At 34.0% G+C, this 25,447-nt stretch overlaps 1 protein-coding gene across 3 annotated transcripts in view; it reads right to left on the bottom strand.

The window, feature by feature from the left end:
• The window catches only part of Syt7 (Synaptotagmin 7), a 175,727-nt gene extending 154,818 nt beyond the window's left edge, over positions 1-20,909 (bottom strand). For all 3 annotated transcript variants that reach the window (XM_018449026.1, XM_018449029.1, XM_018449027.1), the window contains exons 1-2: positions 20,597-20,909; positions 12,399-12,522 (exon numbers count right to left, since the gene is read on the bottom strand). The gene's annotated coding sequence lies outside the window, so the exon portion shown is untranslated. The remainder of the gene's footprint in view (positions 1-12,398; positions 12,523-20,596) is intronic.
• Between the last annotated feature and the right edge of the window lie 4,538 nt (positions 20,910-25,447).

Below are 25,447 nucleotides of genomic sequence, written 5' to 3'. Positions count from 1 at the left end.
GTCCTGGATGAAGCACAAAATAAAACATTAAACGCGTTGCAGACGCTTGAAAATCCGATACTTTCTGTAAGTCCGAAAAAAATCCAAATTAATTCCCGAGCGAACAACGCCCCGTATGACTATCGCGGAGAAACGTATAGTAATTAACTAACCATGTCCATTTGATTTTGTTTATTGCCGTAAAGCATCGGATACGCCGTGTACGCCCATTGCAATTCTCAACGCAGCGGTGGCAACACACCGGGTGCCTCCGAGGTTGGGATTGACGACAAATAGATGCACAGCGGCCGAGCGTTGCGGACTTTGATGTCACGCACAGCCTGAAGTTCAAACAACTGACGAGCACGATTTACGTGTAATTAATCCATTAAAGCCCATCGTATAATGTATCATATGCATTACCTCCATTCACCTAAACCGATCTGGCATTGAAAGCACGAATGCCTCGGAGCTGATAATTAGGTTCAAAATACCATCTCGGATTTTAAAGGTTTAATTAGACTTTGTCCTCTTTTCCTCGCACCACTTTCCACTGTAGGATTTTATGGAAACTCATTTCCGTAACGCCGTTCCTGCTATCATCTTATGAATTTGATAACAGCTCTTTGCCTCTGACTTTCTATCGATCTTATCTGTTCGGTGCAGCTACTATATAAAAGCTGAGGGCAGAAAATTATTAATTCTCAACAGCTTATACTGCTTTCCACAATACATAAATGTAAAATTGTTAAAGCTTTATATATAATGCAGCTATAATAAAGATAATCCAATAATAAATGTTTTACAATCATCTTAAGAGTTTAAATCTTTATCTTTAAAAGAAGAATAAATAAAAGAAGAGTAATTTATACTCAATATCAATATTTTCACAGTGTATAATTTAATAATTTTTATACAAATATTTTAGCCCTAATAATTCTTTTCTCTTTTCCATTACCGTTTCGGAATAACGACTTGAATAATTCCGTATTTGAAGAATTCAAGCAACATAGCATAACTTCTCGTTGAGTTTCTGTTCAAATTATGTTGAATTATTCAGTCAGCATGCTCTTATTAGCTTCATCGACTACAATATTACATACGTTATTAGTTGATTAGTCCATACAATGTCCATACAATAGGTCCGTTGGTAAAGCTAACTACCATTACTTGAAGAGAGAGGGAGAAATATGATAGAGAGGGAGAATTATATGGTATTTTTATTATACCACAAACTCGTGTTACGACACAAGCTCTTATCCGCTATTTCGATTTTACGCTCCGTTACTATCAAGTATATACATAATTTTAGTTTTATGATCTCTTAAATCTATTTTTAATCACAGCAATAAAATTTAAAGGTAGAAAACATCTTCTCTCTTTTAATATCAACATAGGAATTCATAAACATTATTTATAAATTCCTGTAAATTAAAAACAAAAATGGTGCTGTCATCATTTTCATATAGAATCTCGTTTATAATTATGGTATTTAGAATAATATAAAAATTATCTTGTTCTGAATCTTTCGAAGAACAAATGATGAGCCTATTGGTCTCATAAAAGACACATATTTGCTATGTAAATGCAACTAAACTACAGAATAAAATCGACATTGACAGTTAGATAAACTTTGTCGTGCATAAAAGAAACTAGAATCCAAAAACGTGGTCTTCTTTAGGATATTTCAATCGAAATTTCTTTTCTTGAGTGACGACAATTCCCCTACGACCTCCTTTCTAATTTATCGATCCCCAATGGCCGAATGCCGTCCGCACATTTTCGTACAGGCCACGTCTCATCCGGTGAATCCTCGTTGCAATTGCGGCAACTGCAACGGTCGCAGTTCGACTCATCCACGACAATTAAAAGCGTGACACGGGGGAATCCGTAATCAAGACAATCTAATTGCAATAACGCCATCACAATACCTTCAATGTAACAATAAAAAAGAAATGTGAAAGTAAAGCTCGAGTTTGAAGATCTTCGAAATCTTATAGGTACTCGTCGTGAAATTTGTACGAACAGAAAAGATTTCACATAAGTACAATTATCCATTTTCTCAGGAATATACAAATCTATTACATGAATTTGAATTATGATAAATTTGGAAAATAGACATATTCTAATATTATAGCTCGTATATTATGATATTATTTCACAATACTAACAACAAAATTCTGATGTAAGCATTTGTCAACAATTAATATTATTAATTACTATAGTATTATATTAATTATGTATATCTTAATTATTATCTATTATTATTAGACACTAACATATCTAAATAATGACAGATATAATTATATATATTATTTATATTTATAACAATAATCATTTTATTGTATGAATATATATAAGACTAAATAAAATTTAAAAAATGTAAGTTTGTAGTTATTTGAAAGATATAGAATGATATTTTATGTCAAGATACATAGTTTCTCGTTTAAATTACAGAAATGGGATCGCTCTGGTTACTGTTCTATGTAACTACATCTCCAGGTCAACTCTCCAGTATCAGTATATAGAATGAGAAATATTTTCCCGTTCTGTTGTGAATATTCTCATAAATATTGTAATATTGTATATAATCGTAGATTTGTGCAGTCTATCTACAGTCAATATTCAACGGTTGTGATTTTAAATAACAATTCCTTCCCACTCAAATCGTTTGTATTAGCGAATTTTCATCTCACGAAAATTAGAATAAGTCATAAATTTTTAATAACTGTTGCTAAAATAAAAATCTTAGTAATTAAATTTCCGATTTCATAAAGCCACTATTTGATAAAGTCGCTATTTAAAGTACAACTTAAAATTAATAATATCTGAGCTTTTATTCTCTCATCTAATTACAATCTTAAAATTTAATTTACCAAAACTTTTAAACTTTTCAATGTTATACAAGCTCTTTTATAATCTACAGCATTATAAAAATTTTTGTAGAAACAATGTACATTTGTGTCTCAAAAAAGTCGACTTCAATCTTTTGAAATAATACACTTCCATCCAATCGATTTTACCTTTTGTACTTTTATCTCTAAAATATTCCATAAAACATGTATAGAAATCAGTAAAATATTTTCTTTGTGAAATTAATATTTTCCGCGAATAAAGAATTAAATAAAAAATTTAACTTTAATTGTGTCATATGAAAAAATAAAGATAATTCCTTTATTAATCAATTAAGTAAAATAACTTTATATTAGTTAATTTATAGTTCATTTTTTTGCTTTTTTTAGTTTAAAGGAACTTGGGGGAGCACGAGTCTTAATTGCTGAGATGTCCGACTTTAAACTTTTGAAAACTGCAACAACTAACGGCCTTCATTAATGAAAAGTCTACTTCGAACTTTTAGAACATGATCGTACTATTAAGTCTCACATTTTACGTTACAGTTTGTGTAATAAAATAAAGTATTACGTAAATTTATAAGTATATTAAAAGACACATCAATACCAATGTGCCTGTAGTTCCGAGTATATTTATATATATTAGATCCCAACATCAGTATATCAACTGTACAATCTCGCAGTAGGGCCTTGACAACCAAAGACCAGTGTAAAATAAATATAAAGAGATCTCTGTGGGAAAAGGCGTGCGATAAACATCGAATGGAAATGTCAGTGAGTGTAGAGAAAGCCGGCGCCGAGGTCTCATCCGAGCGACAGACAGATACAAACGAAAAGCCCGAGAAAATGAAAATACAAGCACGAACTTTACTCAGCGGAATATAAAATTTTGTGGGCGCAAGAGCAGGTTGAATTATCTCAGTTGTCTCTGGCAAGATACATGGCCTGATCCTCGAAAATCGATTATACCGAAAGAGCACTTAACAAATTGAAGCAACGCAAACTCGCAGACTAAAATCACTTTCCGGAGAAGTTCAAAAGCGACATTCATTATCTACCGCGTCTCATTATTTTCGACAATCAATAGTAACCTGATACCATGTTCATACTTCCACGATCTCATCTAACTTCAAACTAACTGTAACATCCCACCCGATCCATTTTAACTCGAAGAATTATATCGCTACAAACAACTAACCTTTATTATTACTTATTATAATAACTTTATTATAACATATTACCTTATTATTATTCTACAAAGATATTTTTCTAGAAATCGAAAAAGTAATGTAAAAAGTTACAATTTCATATCTGAGATAATGTTTCTCTTACGTTCTATTATAGAATAAAAAATTCCATTATACACTGTTTGCTTGGGACAGGTTTAAATTCAATTTATAACGAACGTCGACTTCACATAAAATTAAAATAATAAAATTATTACTTTCGTTAAATAAAGGTAGTATATTTTTTAAAGGAAGTAACTTTATCCAGAACGGATCACGACCACTGAAGTTAATGTAAAAAAGAGTCACGCAAAAAATATTTCAACAATAGTATACACTTGACACAGAACTGGCACCGGATTTTACTAGAAATTTGTGCGGCGTGGCCGTGAACTATATTCGGCACAATTTATCTTCAGTAATATATCGCCAACGCACACCGACGACATAAAAGAGACACATCGCTCTCCATTTGGACAAATGACGGTAATGTTATTTATAATTACGCAGCGAATCTCATTCTCATTTGGACACATTATGTGCACGCGCGCGGTGAATTTTCCACGCATAATAATACAAATGAAAGATCATATCCATTCAACAGCAGGGCAATATGTCGGTCACGTGGATGTGGAAATCGATTCTTAAAATGCCCTTTTATTTCCCCGGAGAGCATATTTTACGGTGCAACTAGGCGAAACGCACCGTGACCCGCACACGCTGTTTTATAACAAGATTTCAGGTAAAATCGTCACAAGAACGCTTATTTCACGCGACTTGCAGTCTACACGAAAAATGCACAAACGTATATTACACATGCACGGTTACCAAAAGATGTAGAACTAACGAAATTGTATTTTCCCCATAACTGAGACGTCTTCTCGTATCGAAAATTCTTATTTAAGTAAAATTATTTCACAGAAAATTTCGCCAATACATTAGATGCTCAATTCCATTACAAAATGGATAATATAAGAGAAAATACATTAAGTAATTTACTTGTACATCGTATGTTGTATTGTTCGTTTCGAACGTACTTCTATCGAATTTCTTGCGTCAACAAGTAGAACAAGCTAATATTGATCGGATGATATTACACACACATTTCTGTTTAAAACATTTACTTTTAAGGTTAATTTCAAAATCAGTATCCGTCTATAAACATTTGCGTATTTCGATATTCGAGAAAATGTCTGATCACAGCGATGCTAATCGATAAAATTCAGAAACATATATTTTGGATCACCAAATTCGTTGCTTTTGAAGAGCGTATCAAGATGTTTTGAATCTCTGTTGCATGACATTTTATCTCAATGCATATTTACGTGAATGTAAAAAATATACATACCGTCCACACATATTTCACTGGAATATCAGAGAAGGACACATCGCGCGTTTGGTCAAAAATACCCCAAACGAGATTTTTTTCAGAGATTGCCCTTCGCAACGGACGCAAAATATATGTACATGCATAATGTATGACATATTTTTTTATATCCCTTTAAAAATCACATACATAAAAAAGCATACACGCGAAGAAATAAAAAAAAGCTTTCTTTTTTTTAATACGTGGATTGTCGTACGTGTCAAAATTGACAAGAACATTTTTCAAATTACTTAAAGTAATCCCAAAAGAAATCGCGTCACTAATACTGCACAAGTAAAAGAATCATTTAATTTCATCCACGTTATACTTCGCAAACGTCGCTGAAAGAAAACGGTTATCATCCAATCGGAACGGTTATAATCCAATTGGCATCTTCGTTCTTGCTGAATATTTTAGTCAGACCGTTTGAAGAAACGCTATTGTAACACTAGTAATACCAAATTAACTCGGAGCCCTTGCATAATACATATAACATCAGCTCCCCCTGAGTTAAAGCTTTAAGGGGAGGAAACACGGACGAAAATAAAACGCGATGGGGCCAAAATTCGAGCGTTTATTCATAGTTGACCTGTTCTACTCGCTCGGAATTGCCAATACCGAATCGTAACCTTGACCGTTTCCTCTAATATAATGTTACATTTAATTGATGGATTCACGTAATCAGGAATCTCTCGTGTGCCAATCTTTCTCCTTTCACAATAAAAAATTATTCCCAACGATGTATATAATTATTAAGATAAACAAAATCCATATCAATCTATCACAATTCATCAGATTCAGCTCACGAGATTCGCACGTTTTCGCAGGATGACAGGATGGTATTTTCGTCCCAGATTTCTCGTCCTTAAGACATAGGTATACTTGAGTTTCGCGACATATTGATCAGCTCTTCCACAAACTCTCGCCCATCCCGCTTAAAAAATTGTTCAATAATGTAGTCACGAGTACCGCGGTCGCGTTGTAAATAATGTCGCTACCTGTCCATTTTCTTACGGCAGATATTCATAATCATTTCTTATATTTAAGACCGTCTTAAATATAATCTTACAATGTTATAAGCCAATTAAAGAGCCGTAGCATCTTAAGATACCTATAGGTATTATTTAAGACAGTTATGAAGAACGAACTACGAATACCGACCTACCTCGGGAATTCCAACACAGCATTCTACGGCGAGAAATTATTCATTCTTCTTACCGTACGCAAGTGGACATGTAATCCTAACGAATTTCAAAATATTGGAAAAGTTATTAAAAAATTATCATTTTTTTAATCTATCATAAAAATAGAATCTACATCTCGTAGAATTTAATTTCTCGTAGGTTACTGATAAATATACTTATCACTCTCTCTTGTTATATATATTTAGATCTATACTACACACAAACACTTACATTCACCCTTGGAGAAACGGATATCCCGTTTTTCTATTTTTATTTTTGCGCCCCAACAATATATCGGTCTGTGAAGGGTTGAGCTCGGAAGGGTGACGACATAGAAATTCCAACAATTTTATTATAGCCAATTAAAATTAATTCAGCGCTATAACTGACAAAGGACCCATTTACGTCCATATCAGTGTTCTTTTCTTTCTTCGCATTTAACAATGGGGGGGCGGGTAACAACAGGGTAACGACTTGTTCTGGAAACTGTACTGAAATACGACCCACATCCGTAGTGACTTAACCCTTAGTATGTACACTCGTATTACCCACTTTCCTCGAGGCACAAGGTCCCTCGTTATACTCCACATCCATTACAACATTTATAGACATTCGATTACATTGTACCATCCAGCCAACTAGTTGGCTGATGTTGCTCCCTATATAACGTCGGACGCAATACACACATACGAGCGCGCGTACTTTGACATAAAACCAGTTCTATCTAATTAAGTTACCCTTTCGTATGTATTTATGGAAATTAGTATGGAACCGCATTGGGGGCGGCAAATATTAGTAATAACATCATTGTTGAATATGTAACATCCTTATTGAACATGTATATGTTTTAATCAGAATGTATAACATGGAATAATTACGAAACAAAAAAATAAAAATTTATTTGGCTTATCTATTCTGTGTAAAAATATAGAAAAAAATATGGAGATGTGTGAGATCGACAGCGTCAGTGGAGTTTAACACTGAATTTGACAGCTATCTTTCGATCCAATCGGTCGTTTATAAACTAGGCGGCGATAAACGGCGACGAGGAAATATTACTTTATCGGCGTCGGTGTGACTTCGTGCATGTCTCCGATGAAGACGCAAATGGAACAAATTACCTTCTCGCAATAACGCGAATGTATACAAGGTAGAACAGACCGGAAGAACTTCCGGCAAAACTCGTTAATTCGAATACAAACCCCGGAGTAGAGAGGGCTAAGAAATTGCGTTACCCCACAGGAGTAATTTCAATCTCCCTAGCTCATCGCTTATTGAAAGGCAGCCTCGGAGAAGGATGTACTTTTCCCAGCGGGTGATGAATCGCGTTAATTCCAGAATACCTAGTTTATATGTAACAACAACGAACAAAGATTCTTCGAATTCAAACGTCCATGTCAGAACTGTCTCCATTAAGGCTCTTTTATCGATGCCTCGTTATCGCGGTCGTCCGCGATAAATTATAAAATTCGAAGCGGAGAAACGAGGTTGAGAGAGACAGAGGGAGACATTAACGTGTCGTCAGGACATGGGAGCGTAATAAATAATTCAACGAGGCAAATAAACTTAGCGCGTGTCGTTCGAAGGGAATTCACTTCGAATCCTGACATGCAATGCATTCCTGTATTTGCGTATTTGGTACCTACTAGCCGCGACCGAAAGAAGATATCGATTTCCGAGGACTGTCAATGTCTTATGAACTCAGATACAGTCCGCTATCGTTAAGATTAGAAGGCCAGTAACGAATAGTTAGCTTAATCAGACGCCTACATATAATGGTCCGAAGTAATTGCGCGCGAAAATGTGAAAACTATTGAACTAAAGCAGGTTATACTCAATTTATTCCCTTAAACTTCTTCCTCTAAAACTTCATAGACGACTATTTAAGTAAGACAAAAGGAGCATGAAATTTATTGAAAGCAATATATTAAATATTTTAGATTCCATATAAAATCGAATATAATGCAAATTTATGCCTTTTTTTAAACGAACTACAAAAATTAATAATAATTTAATTTAGAAGAACAATTAAAGTGTAATTTAAAACATAACAATAGAAAATACATATATATTCATATACTTATTTCTCGTGTACACGAGAAGGGTTCGAACGTATTTAAAATAAAATTGTTAAAGATATATATTTTAAATAAATTCTTCTTCTATTTTTCTTATTTAATATTTTAAATAAGTTTTCGGGACCTATTTTATATTTTTTATTTTAAATAAGTCGTATCAGTTATTTTACCGAGCTCTGTTCATGAATTTAATGACTCGACGGAACAAAGTGATTATCTAATATGGTGTAGCAAAAAACTGAATATATAAGAAACTAAAAGAAAAATTGTTTCACAATTAACATACTATTTAATTCATTAACTATTCCATTAGCAGAATGACTTCTGCCGGTATGAAAGCTCAGCAAACTTTAGTTTTGTTGGAATCGATTTCGAATTACGCAATGAACAAATCGCTTTCGCAAATACATATCCTCTTGAAATTGCTCAGATAATTTGTAGTAGCAACCGTAAAATCAGTGATTTCCCGATATAAAAATATCACGCGATTTTTCAGCTCAGACTTCGACACAGCCGGAGGGAGTGCGAAAGTCGGGATCAGCCGTGCGCGTTCAAATTGCAACGCAGTAGAGGATGCGGTAGTTCGATCTCGCGCGAGATGGCAAATGCACAGTAGACCATCTCGCAAGAGATATTTCACCGCTGTTGAAAGTTACGACTCAGATTTTCGCGCATACGTGGCTTCCCTCATGCCCTTAACAACGGACGGATGTTCCCTGTGATTCAGAACTGATCGCGCAAACGTGATGCTGAAGCAGAGAGAGAGAGAGAGAGAGAGAGAGAGATCAATCGTGAAAATAAGTAGCTTACGAGTTCGTATGTAAGGTAACCGGACCTTGATCTACATAGTCTAATACACAATATGACCTACGCTATTTGTAGGTAATTATATTTGTGGATGAATTTAACAGATAACATTAGTAATTCATGCAGGTTGTCCGTCTGATTCGCATCAGTTTATTCGTTCATTACGATATTGTCAGTAAAACAAAATGCTGAAAATTGTGGTTGTGACGTAATATTTCATAGGTAAGTAATTGCTTTCTATAATTACCAAGAGATGATTATTAATTTTCGTAGTTTATATTATTGTAGATCTATATTTATAATTTATACTTTACATTACAAAAACGTATTTAGTTTTTATATTTTTGTCATAATGTTTGAAAATATTAATATATTAAAGGCCTAATGTCGATCGAAGCTAGATCTTAATTGCTTTAAATAATTCAAGATGTGAACTATATATACATATATACTATATGTATATTTGCATATATACCATATTTGCACAGAAAAAAAGATTTTCTCTGCCGCAGCTAATCTTAGTTTGTTATAATATATTTGTTGCCATAACTATAAATTTATAAACTACAGCGAAATGGACTGCTATAATATAGATATTACAGTTAAGATATTAGCTATAATACCTATATTTTAGCTGTCCATATTTTACATCTGCCATTTAGTTACCACATGCAGTTTTTAATTACGACAGTTACTTTTTTTTTACTGAAATAATATCACAAATTAAATTTTGATGCTCAATAGGCATCTATTGTAGAGATCTTAAACTACTAGAATCTGTAAATAAATTCTGTAAAGTAGTTTAGCTGCATTTGTAAAGTCCGAAAAAATTTCAGCGCGTAATAAATATGACTGCAAATATGGTATATATGCAAGTACATATATAGTATACATATATATAATTCACATCTTGAATTATTTAAAGCAATTAAGATCTAGCTTCGACCGATATTAGGCCTTTAATATATTATTAGCGAGTTCTGTACGCGCGTCGGTCTTATGAAATTTAAATTTGTTTGAAAATATCTTGTATTTGAAAATGTCTCATACTTTTTTTAATATTCAAATATTTCCTCTTTTGAATCTATCAGTTTTCAATTTTGGACTCAGCACAAAATTAGAAAAAAATCACACAACTTAGGTAAGCCAATATAATCCGGTCACTTTACATATCTATACACATATATATGTATATATATACATGTATGTACATGTAATACGGGAGCCTTTACAAAATTATCTCAGAAATATTCAAGCCTTGTATAATTCTGTTACAACACACTTATTTGATCATTGTTCCGTGAAATAAAAACAATACGGGTACAAAATTGTGCCCAATATATCCAAACAATTTTTTAATTTAAGGGACAGTTTATCATTTAAAAATAATTTCTGCAAGACGACGTATAGACATATTAATAGAAATAAAAATAGAGACTGACTAAATTCATTATTTATATATACTTAATTAACTATTACTATCTAGAGGGACTATAATATCCAAAGAATTTGCATAACAAACTGCTTGTACAAACATCTATATATAACAAACATCGGTATATTAGTCCTTAATTCCGAGGGACATTCTCTCCTTCATATCGGAGATGCCTGAAATTGATGGTACCTGCATCAAAGTGGAGTTATGCCTGTGGTTTCTAGCTGTAAAATCATGTTCGCTAGATTAATTAGACCTTAGAGTCATTTTTGCGGCAAAATAGAGAGACACTATATTGGAAAAAGAAATCTTAATATTAATTTTGATAGATTCAATCAGAAAAATGTAATATAAATCGGATAAGTTAAATCTGTTAAACATTGTAATCGAGATAATCATTATTCTGATTCATATAATCAAAATTCAATTTGTTTGTCCTTCTTGTTGGTTCTTCTTGTCAGAACATTTTTCTAAGTTAGCATCAAATGTTAAAGAGATATAAAGCTAAATTGGAATCTTTTACTTTCTCACGTAACATATAGATAAAACACGTAATGAGAAACTAATTACAAAATAAAACAGTCTATCTTTATGCAGTACACAAACACAGACTTAAGATATATGTTTTTCAGACACAAAAAATATCGTTGCCGTAAAACTTTAAGTTCGGTTCGCATTTAAAAAGTGCTCCTTTAGGAAATTATCTAATTTAATCTGTGAAACAAATCTGTGAAAATAAATCTGTTTTTCTATGAATATATAAACAAAGAGAGAGAGAGAGAGAGAGAGAGAGAGAGAGAGAGAGAGAGAGAGAGAGAGAGAGAATAGAATGTCACCCTTCTTCACGTAATATATATATATAATCTACATATAGTCTATCATATATCTGCCTACATTAGCCAAGGGGAAGTACACGATCGATAATATCGATTTCCAGTAGCAAAATTTAGTTCTATTTCCGCACTAGCGAACAATGAATCACGCACAGTCATTTTCTGTGTATTTAGGATAAAATTTATATTAACGGCGACGACATTTTCGGCCGTGTATACGCGTCCAAGTAGAAAATCGCTCCCATTGAAAATGTCACGCTCTGAAAATTGCATTCAGCGATTCGCGCGTTAAGCTTGGTCTAATTCTCAAATAAGTGCCTATACGTAAACGTGAACTATATCGCCCGAAACGATATTTATATTTTTTAATCTTCATATTGAGAAGATATTTTATCACGTCAGAGAGTTTGTTCTTATGAATCGCCATCTTTCTCTTCTGTTAAACCGACGCGCGAGATATCATAAATCTCGCAAAGACGTTATATATGCAGCTCATGATTTATGATTCCTTGAATTGCGAAATTCGCTGCCTCCGATCGAGAAGCAGTGAAAATCGGAAATTGCGTTTACAAATAGGGATAAACGCGATTAAAAGGCGATATTGAGTGGATGTTGAACAGCGTGTTGGCACGACTTACCAATAATTCGAGGATACAAGCCTATCCTATCTTAGATCCTCATTGAAGCTCGAAAAGGGCGGGTGGGATGGAGCCCGTCCGACGAGATTACGCGCGTTTACATCCTCCGGGAGGTGGAAATCACCTGTAAAGAAGACAGTGATTTATCAAGGGCTTCCTTTTAACGAAGCTCCCCGTCGAGCATTCTAATGCAATCGAGACGTTTAAAAGTTTAACGTTTTAAACCTCTAATGTTTTAAATCTAATTTTAAATAAACTTTTTAAAAGCTAATATCTTTTTAAAGGCTAATTGATTTACATTGTAGCTTAAACTTTATCGGAATAGAATAAAAGTTTTAATTTAAATAGAAATATATTTTTGGCTATAGAAAAATAAAAAGTTCAAAATCGAAACTATAAAAATATATTTAAAAAATAGTGAATTTCCATTTATTAAAAATTTTTTTAATTTTTTAATCGAAATGTCAGCGACGTAAATTCCGTTTTATAACTGTTACTGTTATAAAATTGTTATTTATAGGCTCGAAGAGGCTATGAGCTAAAAAAAGTGCTAGTACTATTTTTACAATTTTACACTTAATTCCAGATCATGCGCTGATTACGAGTCTCTCGGGAAAAGCTAAATGCATATCGTCGTAGTGACGACAGGCTGGTGTCTTAACTGCGACACGCTCGCATAATTAATATCTGCATCCACAATCAATAACGGATAGAGAGACGCGAGGAGACGCGAGGACAAAACGGGAAGATCTTGTCGTCGATCTCGAAGGAGCGTCACCGTTATTATTCGTACCCTAGAGAACTATGTTCACCTTCAACGGTCACAACCGGTTAGCTGGAATCTGAGAGATTCGCCAAGAGTATGCGATTCTCATGAGGGATAATTTAAACTTGCTCAACCGCGCAATCCCACCGTGAGTTCAGTATAGTTCAATTCGGCTGAGTTCACACGCCCAACTTCGCCCTCACGCTCCGCTCGCGCGTACCCGCGCGGCTTACGAGCATGTTGCGCTAAAGAGCGTGCACACCGCGCGCGGGTGGCGTATGTAAAACCGCGTATCGATTGTGACACGATATATGCTCCATATTCCATTTCATTCCATTTACGGACGGACGGATCGGCCGGCAATTAAGCGAAGTAGCTCAATTGTTCCGGCCGTTCCCCGTGACAGCTCCGCACTGTCGATAACATCCTAATGCCATGTGTGGAAGCTAAAATATATGTTACGCGCCAACACTTATACGTACACACATGTCGGCGTATGTCGGAAGCTAACGGTGCGAATGTCACCGCTGATGGATGACAAAGTAAGACTTCGCACTATATCGTTACATAGTATAATAATGGATCTCCGAATCGATGTAGCGAAATGTATGTACAAACGTGTTCAGTCTATTATTAGCTACGCAGAAAAGTCACATACAATGTATAGAGACTCATCGTATGAAATTTTAACGCGTAAAGAGAGAGTCCATCATTTTATCGTAATATTTCAATCTTCAAACTTACGCCTTCACAACTGGATCTAAAATGGAAATTTGATTGAGGTATATAAGATACTTTGAAGCTAAGTGCGAAGTTTAGTTTCACTCCATTCAGCTGCCTTTCCAAAGCTTAACTCGTGAGAGAAACATATTCAATCTCTAAGTCGGCGCTTAGATAGATTCTATAAGGAAAGTGAACTCTTAATTGGTCAACTTTACAATGCACAAGTTACCACGATCCTCTTTTTTCGATGTTGGAATTTGGACGTAAGGGTGAAAGATTAAATGAGCAAAAAACTTTTCATGAATAGAGACTTTATGTAAGCATATCGTATTAAATTTTAATGATTCGAATAGAAGGAGAGTTCATTGTTTACCGGAACATTTCAATTTTCAATCTTATACCTTCACGGCTAATCCTAAAATCGAAATCTGATTAAAACAGATGTTCTTTAAAGCTAACAGATAATTCGGTTGATGCGTATTAAAACCGTACACTGATTTAATTCAAATCGAATACAAATATTTCGAGTTATAAAATACATATTTTATCACACAACAATAGAGTATTTAAAATTTTACGATTCAATCCATTTTTGAAATTTGTGTTAAACACTCTATCTTTATGTCAATTTGTATACAAGGCTTTAATGTGCATTGAGTGCGCACTAGTGCATTCAACCGAATTCACTATAAGCGAGAAGTTTAGTCTTATCGTTTAACTGCCTCTCCGAAGCTTAACTCGTGAAAAGCATGATCAATCGTTATATAGTATCGTCGACACCTGGATAGACTCGATGAAAGGAAAACAAACGGGTTAAACTCCTTGGTCGACTTTACAATGCACAAGTTTGCGCCAAGTCAATCTCCTTTTCTTGATATTGACAGAAAAACTCCGTGTATAAAAATTCATCATATAAAATTTTTTTTAACGACTCGAGCACAGTCTATTCTTTACCGTATTTTTTCAATATTCAATTTTATGTCTTCACGATTAATCTAAAATGGAAATTTGGTTGAAGCTGTAGAAATTCTTTGACGCTAGCAATAAGTGAAAAGTTTCGTTTTATCGTTTAGCTGCCTCCCCAAAGTTCAACTCATGAGAATTATATTCAATCACTAAGTATTGACACTTGGACAAACTCGATGAAAGAAAAATAAACTTCACATTGATCAACTTCATATTCTCTAAATTTCTTGGAGTAAAATTCACTTGAAAAATGGAGTGATTACTGAATCGCTCAAGTTGGAGTAACTTTTCATTCGTATGGAGTGAATTCTTCCATTCTGTCGTGGAGTGGCTCTACTTTCACTAGTAATTAAATAGAATCTATATTCTATCAATATAACAATTGCAAATAATACATGTGTCAAGAAAAAGAAATTCAGTAAACGAATCACACTAATCATCGTCGACGTTGAGTCGATATTATACCTTCAATTTTTAAATTTGTCGATATTTTATAACTGATATATATATATATATAGAAATGTTGACGGTTTTTTCAAAAATAAATACTGACAAGAATATATGCATACTGAAATTAAATATTTTTTTAGTTTAAAACTTCAATACTCCGATATTATATGTAGTAAAAAAGTTGCACAACGACAATGTACGATGCCGAACTGTTATTAAAAGTTACAGAATCGAGATACTGATACTAAAGTCATTTATGCCCCAGGCTTTATATTTAAGGCTTCTTTAAATTTATCTTTGGATGCTCAGTAGCCAATAAAATAATTCGTAAAACATCTGAAGATAAATTTAAGGAACCTTATAAATATAAGGTTTCACTATGAATATACGGACATTGAATTGGTGTTTCATTTCAAACAAATGAAACATTCACGATGATTAAAGTTAAACATTCACCTTTATAAAAATTGAAATGTCACTTCATTCCGAGTAGCAGTACTGTATCGACTGAAGCAAATTGAAGTGAATTTTCACTTGTTTTGAAAGAGATTTCATTCAAAAAAAATTTAGAGAGAGAAATATACGAGTTTTGCGCCAAGATGTCACGATCTTCTTTGTCTCGATATTGCCACTTGAACATAGAATAAAATACCATGTTAAATAAAATAGAAGATATTTCGCGTATGGCGCATACGAAACACTGCGTTACGTGCAATACGATCCGTGCGTGCAGAACACCCGGTGAATATTCTCAAAATACTCCTTTTTAAGATACAACGGCTCTCTATTTGTTGCATGAGTCTCATAGTGTATAAAGTGACCTCCATTGGCAGTCACGCAGCGCCGTCGTATCATTTACTACTTCACGTGTTTGTAAAATTTATGCCGAACGCGAGTATAAAGCATAGCGAGACATGGTATTGCACCTTGCACCGCAATTCTCATATCAAATACACATATTTATATATATACATATATATATTCTTAAACAAAATGTCTCTAACAGTGTCTCTTCAATCTTTCCTTTCATTATGTAGAATAATTTTATCAATTTCTTTGTCATTATCTTATTTCTTCGTTATAATTTTATTAATTTCATCTCGTTATTAATTTTATTTCATTATAGGGCCAGCTTTGAGAAGTAAGTTTCAAAAATGCACAAATCATACGCTTGTTCCTATCAACGGCGGACAGAATTTGCAAAAGTTCATTATTAATCAAGCGCCTTGTCAAATATGCTCAAGAGGGTACTGTAACGATGTCTAATGAAGATTCGCCATCGAGAAAACAGTCGAGAAATATCTGACCTACATAAATATTGACTATAGACGGTTTTCGTCTTTCAACCTTGAAATCACGCAAAGGATAGTCCCGCATATTCGGTCAGATAGCAATGAACACGCCAAGAGGTGCATGTGAGAAACGTTTCGACAGCAAAAACAGCGGTGCAAACTACAGGACACATTCGCGTAAACTGAAAGTAACATCCATTTAATCAGTCGAGCAGCAAAATTGGGATTCCGGCGGATTTATTTGCCGGCTTGCGGTATTTCCAACGAATGTAATAAGGACGCATCTCCGCGGGCCGCGGTTGAGCGATTTAATTTGCATGGCGGCGCGGCTCGGCGCTCGGAATCGAGTTGAAAACGTCGTTCGTGTCGATATAAGTAATCGCTGAGTGCATTTAATAGAACCTAACTTGAGACCGTGCTAAGAAAATCTAACTTAAAGATCAAAATGTTCCTGCGTTGCACAGTTAACGCGACCTGGCACGAAAAGATATTTAAAGCCGATTATATTTTAGCGATCAGTTCTGATATAACGCGAGAGAGCGAGAGAGAACGATAAGTTGCGTAATTACGTTCATAATTAGTCTCACCCTCCCTTATCACAGATACGCTGTATTATTCTGCACTTTTTCACTCAACTCGCGCAAATTACTTTGTTTACTCTACCTACTTAATTTCCCGTTAGTATTCCACAACGTTATTTAGTCCGAATATATCAAAATAGCAATTATTCGGATTTTCTCCCGGACGACAACACAACAATTTCATTTGCCATGGCCGCTTAGATTTGCGTATACTTATTTATGCATCATACGTCGGCGGCAACCCTTCCGTGTCGACGTTTGCTGAACACGTTCACCCCAATTGCGAGTGTAATACAACTCGTAAATGATGGAAGTCGGAGAAATGCAAATAGCTCATTCCGACAATACCCTCCGTGGTTTTGGTCTTCGAATTCGTAAACTCCTAGTTTACCAACATTATTTACCTAGCATCAACGCATCTCCGATCAACTCTGAGATCTCGTTTCGTATAACAAACGAAAATTTCAAACTCACGAACAAGGCAACTAATAAGACTTCGCAAACTATTAATTTTGATCAATGATGTAAGCTTAGTTCATTCGGAATTGGCACTCGACTAAACAGGCATTCGTACTACGCATAAAACGAAGCGAACGGGTTCTCTCATTGTCAGCCTCTCGTAGGAATTACGATAATTGAAACGTGATTATCTATGATTTACTTCTGAGTGTATGTCGGTGTAATAACTACGTTGATTAATTAAATACAAAACTGAAATAGCCAACCCACAAATTTTAAGTAAATTCAATTTAAAATTCAGAGTTTTTATTTAAAAACAACTACGAACATTGCTCATCTCTTTTCGGTTTAATAGCTTATCTCTCTTTTTGCAGTGTCTAAGTTTAAAATCCACTTAGACGATTTACAATTTACATCAGAATTTTAGTATAGAATTCTTATATTCATAATTTTTTATTTAGTTGTATTTTGATATGTGTGTATTTTAATATATTTTTACATATATTTCGATTCTTCACATTTTTCACTCAAAATATTTTTCACATTTACACGGCATATAAATTATAAATAAAATTCTATTCGGAATTTTTTGTCACAAATTATAGTTCGCTTAAAGCAAGACAAATAAAAGTAATTAAAGAAAAAATAATAGAACATAAATTAATAACTAACGAAACGGTATTTTGCTCTCATAATCAGCAATTGTGTATTAAACATTACATCACTTCCTTCCCGTTTATAAGTACAAGTGATGGTAGACTTATTGGAATACGAATGCAGTAATTTCTTTGACATTTAAAATCGATTTTTGTTTAATAAGTTAGTAGTTTTTTATTTAGCAAGTAATAAAAATGAAATATAAAAATTCAACAAAGATTTTCAAATACTCATTTTCGAAATTACTGAATGATGAAAATTATTAAATGATAAAATATTAATATTTCATATATTTCAATTCGAATTATTTTTAACAGAACTTCAATTAGCGATTTAATTACTCGATTATCAAATGTCGAAATTGAAGAGATAATAACTTCCCTTTTTCCACATTTTCATTGTAAGAGAAAAACTTGATACCAAATTTCGCAAAAGGCGACATAGTACCTGTGCTGATTACAAAATACTCTGTTTAAGCACTACATTTAGACAATATTTCCGTTTAGTTATTCAAACCTTCTCGAATCGCGGAGACCTAGCAGTGATAAGTTTGTTTTAACGGGGGAACTGGAAGAACCGATAAAATATCAGGGAGATAGCGTGATGTAGATAAGCCTTAATTCCATGAATATATTATGAGAGCTTGGATCCTCGACCTTGTTCGTTCCAGCTCACAATCTACGCACGCATCGAGATTACCAACTGGGCGTGGAGGAGTTTTTTTCTAAAATAAATATGCTATAAAAGGGGCACACGATGGGCGTAAAATATCGATTTGTTGTTCTCGAATGAAGGCGGTTCGACGTAATCAACGACGCTCACAAAAAACTGGCTCGCGGCTCGCCACCGGATGTAAAGTGAAATAGCCGTTCTTATCGTAGCACGCTCCATTAAGGTGAGAATATGTATGTCACCATGAGAATGAACCGATATTATCGAGAGATCCCCCACCTCCGGAGACGTTGGTTAGTCCACTTTTCCGATAAATGGTTGTCTTAGATGAAGTAACTTTTCTTTTACATAATACGTTTATTACAAACTGCAGATATTTTTCAAAATCAAGATTCCTGCTGAAGCACGGCTGAACAATTAATTCATTGGATAGATAACCTAATATTTCTTTAAGAATCGAATTATTCAGAAGATATTGGAAAGAGAACTTATATTCTTGCTATATTACTTCTGCTAGCTACACTGAAAAAAATGCATGTAATTTTACTTGGAAATTACATGTTCGTAACTGGAAAATTACCTAAATATGATTGGAAATTTAGTGGAAATTGTAAATTTTCAATCATATTTAGGTAATTTTCCAGTTATGAACATGTAATTTCCAAGTAAAATTACATACATTTTTTTTCAGTATACTAGCTCTTGTTTATTCATATGTAAATTTTTCGAAAACAGGTACAGTTTCTTTTCTTGGAAATATTTGATCAAGATGTAATAACTCAACAAGAAATGTACACATATATATAGAATATATGTAGAACAGCTGTTATCAATACATTGCTTTGGTAGATGACCAGTTGTATCTACGTGTCCAAGTCTATTAATCAAGAATGCATCTCGTAATGAAGTTTCTGAATGCAATAAAGTTCTACCGTCGAATGTCATCACAAATAATATAACGTCCTCGTGCAAATAATAAATTTTTCCGGTGGCAGCAAATTAATTCTGCCCGACGATAAATTTCATGATTGTACTGCACTAATGCGTCACCTCATTTTTTTTATAAGCCCAAATACAATAGTCAAGCCACTCAAACTCATATCTAAGGCATAGTATGGAAAAAGTATATCACAAAAATTTTGTCTCTCATAATATATAACGCATTATATATTTATTAGAACGATAGTTACGGATCAGGTGTCAAATTTATCGTCGCTATGCGGGAAAATCTACAGCCTTGGCACTTTCGATATCGATATGTCGAACGAACCTGAAGTATCAATACTAAAGGTACTCGTAAAACAAATTTGCTGCAACCGTTTTAAAATGAGTTTTCGACCATTCGATACGTTCAAATAACTGTAAGCTACACCGAGACCAGTCGAATATCGACAGTTTCGGTTACTCCAATTGTACAAGAGAGTAAAGATACATTTTTTTTTACGCCAGGTTTATCGTAGTTTTAAGCCGGAAATCTTAAACCGTTCACAATTACCCGCGTCCAAGTCAGATTTGGTCGGCGGGAGCGGATTCGGATCGAAGATCAAGTACCCGGGGAAAAGTATCGGATACTCGCGCAGCCCGCGCGACTGGCAGCGCAAGTGGGACAGAGAATTCATTCGGAGTACTCACTGAAATGGGGTACGGTGAGCCGCGCGAGGGAAACGCGCACCGGCTGCGACTCGCCAATAGAGGGGCACCAGCGTTCACTTGACGCGGGTGCACGTTTTCACGGGCAACACCTCGGGATACACTCAAGCGACGCACGACGTCTCGCTGATCATGATGATTGACGGAGACCGATAGTCACGAAAAAGTCCTCGCGATGAACGCGCGCTACCGGGGACCAAAGGAGAAGACCACCGAACGAGTCGTGATTTTGATAGCGCAACGATGACGAGGACCAAATGGTGGTAACGTACGAGGTAGAAGACAGGGTGGCTTATCAAGAGAAAGAGAGAGAAGAGATGGCGAATAACAGAAAGAAAGAGAATAAGAAAAAGAGGGAAAGAAAGAAAGAGAGAGGGAGGGAGAGAAAAGAGAGAAAGAGAGAGAGAGGATGAGAGAAAAAGAGCAGAAAAGGGTGAAAATGTGCCAAATTGATGAATTACGACTGGTCACTGATTGTTACAAGAAGGATATAAGAAGGATACCCCGATAGTAAGAATAGATTGATAGACAACCGCGTGGCAGCTAGAGTCGCGACGCACTGCTGCTTCACGGCTTGCGAAACCCCCACCATAGATTTTCACGAGCTCACTCTAACCCCCACTCACCCCCGCGCGCACAATCAACCCCCACCTGGCCGCTGGCGCACCAGCCGAACTACGGGCACCTCGCAAAGCTGCCGACCACCACACCCCCGCGACTTGCACACTTGTTTGCCTCCAAAGGTTTCGCTCTTGCAAACCATTGCAAACGGCGCGGCCCTCACGAAGCACGGAAGCAGAAAGACGACGCGATTCGAGTACGACTTCTTATTCGCCCCGATCCAGTGACTCCGTACAACACCCGAATTACCGTAAAGCAACTCACGCGGCTTGAAAACCCGTAAACTCCGTCGTAAACGCGGTAAGCCGAAAAACTTAATCGTGCAAAGTACGGAAATGCATTGTGGTATGAAGTCGATGAAGGACAGTAAGTTCAGTTCGAGCTTTCAGTCAACTTTATCTCGTAAAACGAAAAGAAGGCATTTTCATTACTTTTATCACTCTTTTACTTCCTCTTCGTCGATTTACATGACTGCATTTTTACATTTCTTTGAATTTTGGTTTCGATTTTTTGTTTTCTCAGAGATAAATTTTATAGTACTCTGAATCCTGCATGCAACCGTTTTTTACCCTTTCTTCTTTATTTTTATCCATAGAATGAAAAATGTAGTTTGGCAATAGCTAAAAAACGTTTATTTTAATGTGTCGTCCTCGTAATAATAAATTCCCATTTTCTTTATAGACAGCTTGCACAATTGTAATTTTATCTTATTTACATTGTATACTCTGTAACATCTAGTAATGTAATTTACTTCTGCAATAATTACGCTTGGATAAGAGCGTGACATTTAGGATCTATTACATTCTGTTATCGACACATTAGCAAATTGACACCACGGCCATTCACAACCACATCGCATTCCAACGATGTCGTTTCCAAAAGGATTAAACTAGCTGAAATGCAATACAAGCAGATACGGACGTTGAATCATAGATTTAACTACGTTAGTCTGAGAAGAAAATGGAGAAACTTATAGTGGTATTCTGATCTTCAATTCAACAGTTCTGCCAAGAATACTTGACTATTAAAATTTTCACACTAACTTTCTCTCTTCCTTGCGCTAATTTCATATTCTTAACTACTGTTAAAAGTATTTAACATATCATAATCGAAATTATAATGTATAATAACATTAGAATAAGAAAATATTCGCCTCCAGCATTAGGCTTACAATATATACATGTATATTAAAATAATAATCTTTAAAACGAGAATTTTATCTAAAGATTGTAATATATTGGAATAACTTAAAATAAGTAAAAAAAATATTATATTAACTTAAAATAAATTTAAAAAATATTATATTAACTATTAGCACGTATTTTTTATATAGTTAAACATATTATCAAAAATAAAATGTTTTATATTTGTATTTATATATTTAATACAACATAATTAAGTAACAACGCAATAATAATACAAATAATATATACTAATAAATAATTAAAACTAAATCAGAAAGACTATCGAATTTTCGACCGAGATTGCTGCTTTAAAATTCTCTTGCACCGACACTAGCTATAAAAAGTAAAAGTTGGATGCTACGGCCTCGTTTAATCGCATAATGGAGCAGGCGAGGATAAAAGAGTAAATGGAAGTCGCAGACGAGCTCGTTCCTTGGTCAAGATTTAACCTACGAATTAGTCTAATTCGCACTTAACAGCCCTCAACTCGATCAGGCGTTCACTCTTTAGGACTACTAATTAAACAGGCTTGGTGCAACAAATCGATCGATCTTGAAATTTCAATTGGGCTCGGCGGACCACTTGCTAACAATAGGTCTGACCACAACTGATACTTCAATCGCGTTGTCTCGTTCTGAACGAAACGAGCGATAAACCCCTTAAAAGAATAAAGAGATACAGAACAGAGATTTGCCAGTAACATATACACACATCGTACGCAAATATTTTGGTTTTTATCGATAATAATATTTTGCAGTTATATTGTGAAAGGTAAAAAGCTAAAACCAATAAACGATGTTGTAACGATACAATTACTGTGTTTTGACAATAATTAAACTCACAATTAAAAATCAAATCAATGATTTGATTTCTTCATTTCTTGAAATACATTTAGACACAATCTTTTTTTCGATGCAGATATTAAATAATCAGTACCTACTACTAAATATGTATTATACTAATTGATTTCTTTATATAATCACTTTTATAATCAAATTATTTTACACATAATACGCTTTTTCCCGCTGAATTGCTTTCGTTTCAGTAAATTATTAGAATTGCGTCACACAGAATGCAGAATTTCTAGTAATTTACTAAAACATAAGTAATCCAACAGAAAAAAAATATATCTTGTGCATCATATGTTTTATACATAGAATGCTATTCTATATTCTAATGCCAATTATAGATTGTTTAACGGAAGAGAGTTTTTAGGAAATTTTACATTAAATTTTAATACGAAAATACGAATTATAGATTATTTAATAACGTTTTTCACATAGGCAACTGGTGCGCACTCAATGCACATTAAACAAACTTTATCACGATCGGTATACTAACGAACGTGGTAACATTTTGCAGAGTTGCGTATCTATCTGAGATTCGAACCGCTCACGCTGTGGCTAATAGACGTGTTTGAGATACACACGTACCGCATGACGGAATCTGCACATTGAGTTACCATCCAGCGGATCAAAATTAATATTCATGGAACATCAGCATTGCTAATTATAAGTTCGCCGAAAACGTTTATTAACTGTCAATCAATTTTCTTCGATCTACACTTAACATTGCATGCATTATAAAACAAATAAATGAAGCAAAAAGAAGAGGAAAAAAGAGATGTTTCCGATTGTAATTTTGAAAAAGATAAACGATATTTTAATTTTTTTAAAAAATGTTCTAGATCTAGAGATATAAATGTTCAAATGTCCTCTTTTTATTTTTACACGCGCTTGACACCTTCGCCTCACACAATTGCGCATTCCTCCAAAGATTTTTCACTTTGTTCAACATTTTCACGTTACGATATTATCTTGTATCGATACGCAATTATTATGCTCATCGTAAAATAATGTTCAAAGAATTTGTTTTTAAATAAAAAAAATGATAATGTAATCCAATTCTTTCTTTACATATTATTACGATCAATAGAAGCAAATTGAAACATTTTGAATTGCTCAATACTTGAAAATCATTTCTGATTTTAAGATCACTATTCGATCTTTATTAATTAATTATTTGTTTAATTTAGTATCAAATCTTTGTAAGTCTTAAATTGTTTTTCCATAGTTTGATTGTTTTTCCATACACCCAGAGAAAAGTTTCTTCGATTTAAAGAAATGTTAAAGAAATAAACTTTATATTTGATTTAAAAAAATTATTTTCAAATCAAAGAGAGAAATGACGTTCAAATCAAAGAAATTTTTTCTTTAACCGTATAGCAAAGAAACATTTCTTTGAATCGAAGAAACCTTTCTCTGGGTGTACTATATAATAAAATCAAATTTTAATTATGCATTATTTATACGCAATGTAAACAAAATATATTATTATGTATTAAAGTTAGATTTCTCTCAATAGCAGTTTCTTTTTCTTTTTGTTTTTCTTTTATATAAGTATGTGATATTTTTTCATATGTCATACACATTGGGTGCATTCAGTACTATTGACTGCTTACTGAGCGCTCAATAAGCTCTTATACCTGTTTGGTCTATATTTTTAGATCTAACGGAATATGCCAATCAGATGCAAGAACTCAGTGAGCGGTTGTAGTACTGAATGCATCCATTATATGATTAAAACGGTTCATTTTTGCAGACATCATTATCAGTAGCATTTAACTGTCTCGCGATAATTACATAAAAATATCTATAATATAAAATAATTCATAAGATTTAATAATTTCTTTGTGATATGATTGATCTACTTTAGAAAGATAGGATACAATTAATAACACAGCGTGATATCGAAGATTATCTTATTAATTGTATCCTATCTTTCTAAAGCAGATCAATCATATCACAAAAAAATAATTAAATCTTATGAATTATTTTATAGATATTTTTATGTAATTATCCTATCCTATCCGATTGTAATATCTATCGAAAAACAATGCAATATAATAATATAAATTCAAATATCATATATCCACCTGTTATTCACCTAATAAAGAAAGTTTGTAAAATATGAAATTCAAAAAGTTTGAGACTTTGTATAAATATAAAATAGACCTAATCGCAAAATA

Source organism: Mycetomoellerius zeteki, unplaced genomic scaffold (genome assembly GCF_001594055.1).
Source record: "Mycetomoellerius zeteki isolate Tzet28-1 unplaced genomic scaffold, Tzet1.0 scaffold228, whole genome shotgun sequence".
Lineage (NCBI taxonomy): Eukaryota > Metazoa > Arthropoda > Insecta > Hymenoptera > Formicidae > Mycetomoellerius > Mycetomoellerius zeteki.
The sequence above is the reverse complement of the archived record's forward strand: the minus strand, read 5'-3'. Positions and strand labels throughout refer to the sequence as shown.